This window comes from Chelonoidis abingdonii, chromosome 1 (assembly GCF_003597395.2).
Source record: "Chelonoidis abingdonii isolate Lonesome George chromosome 1, CheloAbing_2.0, whole genome shotgun sequence".
NCBI classification, from domain to species: domain Eukaryota; kingdom Metazoa; phylum Chordata; order Testudines; family Testudinidae; genus Chelonoidis; species Chelonoidis abingdonii.
Window position 1 is genome coordinate 361,675,486 of NC_133769.1, and position 4,351 is coordinate 361,679,836.

Genomic DNA, 4,351 nt, shown 5'->3' on the forward strand with positions numbered 1-4,351 from the left:
AAGTTATAGCTCCAATGTGGGGGAGCTTTTAACGGGGGGGGGGGGGTGCAGGCTGCCGCTCGAGCTGGCACAATGTGGCGGCTGTGGGCACCACTCCCTGGCTGCTGTGCCAGTCACTTTGTGCTGTTCACATGTGGCCTGACTGCTCTCCCCCCAGCAATGCTGACCCGACCGTACTGCGCTGCTGTGAAGGCACAGCCTGTGTCACTGCGGCTGGGCATGAGCTTGCGTAGCGCTGCTTCCCCCACTGCTAGGCGAGGCTGGTTAGGCCTTCCCAGGGAAGGGGTGGGGACAGCCAGAGTTCACGGACTAGGCCTGGACATAAGCCAGGTCACCTGGCCTTGCCTAGAGGGCAGTGTGCAGAGGTGGTGAGGGGATCAGAGTTGCTCAGCTGCTGCAATGCTGGCCTGGCCCCTGCTGCTGCCACTTAGATTCCGTCCCCCAGGAGCACTGGGGCTGAAATCGGAAGCAATCCCTATCCAGGGACAATTGTAGCAAGAACAGAAGCACTGGGAAGCAGCTGCTGGTTTCGTTTCTGTAGCGGTGTGTGGTGAGGTCACGGGACCTGCTGGCGTGCGAGGGGCTTGGCCCTGGTGTGTCGCAGCCATTGGTGGCGCTGCTCTGTCCCATCTGCTGCGTGAGCCAGTGTTAGCTGCTGCAAGGGAAAGAGCCGCCACTGAGGAGAGTAGCGAACGGCACGGAAGCAAAGGATACAGAGCCAGGGAGAGTGAATCCACAGCACGTGGGTGCAAGGTGGGACGATGTGTCTGGGCCAGTGGAAGTTAGTGGGAATCCAGGGCATGTGAATAGCTAAAACCTCAGGGTAGCCCCAGGGGCTTTGCCTTCCCCTGCTTGTTTTTACAGAACCCCCAGCCCACCAGCTTTGTGCACTGCTGCTCCACTGGCCTAGTTCTCCGGGATGCGAATGGCCATGGAGCGAAGCGCTGCCCGGCTTGCTGGGTTGCCATTGGCAAGCGGTTTCTGAGGTTCACTGAGTTTTGATCTGATCGCACAGGAAGAGCCGGGTTTCACTGCTACAGAAATGAAATCTGGGCCCTATCCAGGCATGTTGTGTGGCAGGCCCTGCTAAATAGCCTTCTGGAAAACCCTTCCTCTGCTGCAAGACAGGAGGGCACTCCTCTCCGCAAGCGATGCGAGCTTGCTCAATTGCTGGGAGGCTGAGGTCCGGCCCCTCTAGCTAGTCTAGCTATGGCACTCATTGCCAGCTTGCCCCGGGACAGATATGATTCAGCAATGCTGCCACCCCAGGCAAAGCAGTCCCGGGTACTGGCATTTCCCTCCCCCTGACCGCTGGTACCTGTAGATTGCCTCCCAGGCCGGGTGCTTAGAAGAAAACTTGGCTCTTACATTGTGGCAGTTTCTCTATGGGGCTGCTGCTTCGACCTGCCCCCTGCGCTATATAACACGCCCTGTGGGGAAGGCAGGGTCGGGCACTGTTGATGCCTTCCTGGAGTAGGGAAACGGGGATTCAGTGTCAGATGGAACAGGGCTAATGAACAGCCTCTGTTCTCCTCTCTGCCCTCTGTATTGCTTGAACATATCTAGTCTCTGACTGTCCAACTTTTCCTCCCAGGTGATGAGTTCCACCAACGGAGAACTGAACACGGACGACCCAACCGCAGGACATTCGAATGCCCCGATCACGGCGCCTGCCGAGGTGGAGGTAGCGGATGATACAAAGTAAGGACCTGGCTGAATCTACCAGGCTGCTGGTCTCTCTGGCTCACAGCCTGCTCTCCCGAATGTCACCACATGGTGTCTCCCAAGAGCCAGGATTTGTCTGTTTTCAATCTGCAGGGGATGCTGTACTGAGGTTGCTGGCCAGAGACAGACCCTGGGGTTCATTCTAGTTCCTAGGAACGCAGCCTGTGCTACCACACAGGCTCTCCCCTAAATCCTGGCCTGGACTTGTAGCCATGGGCGGGATCATTGGCTCCCGCGCTGACCAGCGTTTTATCTTCATCTGCCAGAGCGCTTGTCAGTTTCCTAAGGGTGGTGATCTCACTAGTGCCCCCTCAACTCCTGTGAAATGTCCCCCCCCCACCCCACCCCACCCCAGTGTCTTGCGGTCTGGCCCTTTTTTTCATTGACCAGGGAATGATAGAGAGATGGGACCCAAACCCACATCCACTTCTTGCTGGTCTTTAGAACTGTGGGGCTGGCCAGATGCGTTCAGACTCATGGTCCATCTCGCCCAATATCCCCTCTCTGATAGCGGCCAGCACCTGCTGCTTTGGAGGGAAGGTGTAAGAATCCCCCAGCAGCAGATGTGGGAGAATCTGCCCCCATGCAGGCCACCTCCTGGTCACTAATAGAGATCGACTTAAGCCCCGAGGCAGGAGGTTCAAGAACACCTCCCCCTCCACCCCCCCCCCCAAAAAAACCCCACCCATGTTATCATGAACTGCGATGATTCCAGATATTCTCATTCCCCCTTGCAATGTCCAGTCCCTTCTGGAATCAGGAGGAACCTGCTGTTGGCCTTAGAGGACAAGTGCAGGTCTGGGGCCATGACAGCCCATCTGCCTTTCTCCACAGGTGCTGCTGTTTCTTCAAGAGGAGGAAGAGAAAAACCATCCAGCGCCACAAGTGATCTGCCAGGGACATAACGGATCAGTTTGTGCAGTATCGCCTTTAACTCTGGCTACGGATGGGTCTAGATTCCTGATCAGATCTGCAAGGCCTTCCCTCCCTCTGATTTGGATGGGGGTGGAGGAAGAGCCATCATGACTTCGCAGCCTAGCACCACATGTGTGGATGGGGAGGGGGGGAGGGAAGTTCCCAAACTGCTTTGCTTTTCCTCCACCAGCACCACATCCACCCAGTGGTCGTTTACCCAGTCAGACTTTGCCGCCGTTCCCAGGCCTGTCTGTCGTGCAGTCCATGGAGAGCATTAAGCTATTTAACAAGGAAACCAACCAACCAAACCCACGACGTGAATTTCTTTTGATTCTATTAACTAGTTTGAAAATGGGGATCAACTCTACAGACTCAAAAAACATTGCTGGCGTAAAAGAAGCCGAAGACAATTTCAAGGGGGGTGGGCTATGGAGAATTTTTTTCCCTGTCGCTTCTTTATCGCCGAAGTTAATTTAAGTCTCGGTGCAGAGTGCTGAGTTGTCAGTCTTTGACCTTCCTCTTTTTAGTGTTATGAAATTCTGCTTTTCTTTTAAAGATTGTGTTTTCCCTGTAAGCTCCCCGTCCCCATTTGGTTAAAGCTCTTTCCTTGTGGTGGCGATCAATCGCTGTGTTAGCCGAGTCTCTGGTACGGTGATGCGTGGAGGAGGGACTCGTTTACACTTTCGTTTTACGATGCACTTTTGCTAGCAATACAAGCGATGTTTGGTCTTGAAATTAACAGTTTAGTAATTAACTGGGGAAATCAGGTGGGAGGAGGGGAGCTGAATTTATGGTCTCAGGAATGGCTGGGAGCTTATCAGAACCCTGAAGCCAGGCCTTCGGCCGTTTGAAATGGGCAACCTCCCTCGGGGGCACCTGCCCAAGACCAAAGGGAAACTTAGTGTGGAAGAGCAAGGTAGAAAAAGGATGTCTTAATGGTCCCTGCAATGAGCCTTGGGGAGGGGATTGTTTCCTGGCGCCCAGGACAGCCTCGGCCGTTTGGAGCACAGGATTGCTGAGTCCTGCTTATTCTCCTGGCAGGAGGGTTCAGTGTCCTCGGTTTATGTGAAGTTGCTTAACTGGACTCTTTTTAAAAGACTTTCTTGTTGGCCAGGCCCCCAGCCCAGTGAATCTCCCTGTTGCTGATATTCTGACCTCCCAGGAGGATCAAGAGCCTCCTAAACGAACCAAAAGCAAGCCAGTGCAGTAAGGCAGCTGTGTGCATGTTCCCTGGGGGGAGGAGGGGAGGCCAGCACTGGTTAAAACTCCTTGAGGTTCTACGTCCCACTTGAAAGGGGCAACGTGAAAAAGGGCCAGTGTGGAGTTGTAGCTTGCTGGGAAATAGCAACTCTCATGAGGATAGACCCAGCTAGGCTGTTCTGTCTGTCCACTGACAACTCCTTTTGGAGGGTACCAAGGGGGAAGGGCTGGAGGGAACCTTTTGAAGACTGAAACTCACCTAGATTGGTGCACTTGGTTCATCCACCAGTCAGAGGCCCATGTGCTTACTCCTTAGCTGATCACATGTGCCAGTTCCTAGTTGTGGATTTTGTTTTTTTAAACTATACCCCCCCACACCCAGATACAACCTACAAGGGGCACAACAGCCAACCTCCATTCAGTGTAAAATGACTGAGAATGTGTGTCCGGCTGTGCATATTTACCACTGCAACAAAATTTAACTTGGGGTGGTTGTTTTTTTACAGGGTGG

At 54.0% G+C, this 4,351-nt stretch overlaps 1 long non-coding RNA gene across 1 annotated transcript; it reads left to right on the forward strand.

Moving 5' to 3' along the window:
• Nucleotides 1–43: 43 nt before the first annotated feature.
• On the forward strand, nt 44–3,375 carry LOC116834370 (uncharacterized). Its single transcript, XR_004375920.2, has 2 exons — nt 44–1,701; nt 2,560–3,375. It is a non-coding gene; the product is annotated as an uncharacterized LOC116834370 (long non-coding RNA).
• Nucleotides 3,376–4,351: the final 976 nt, after the last annotated feature.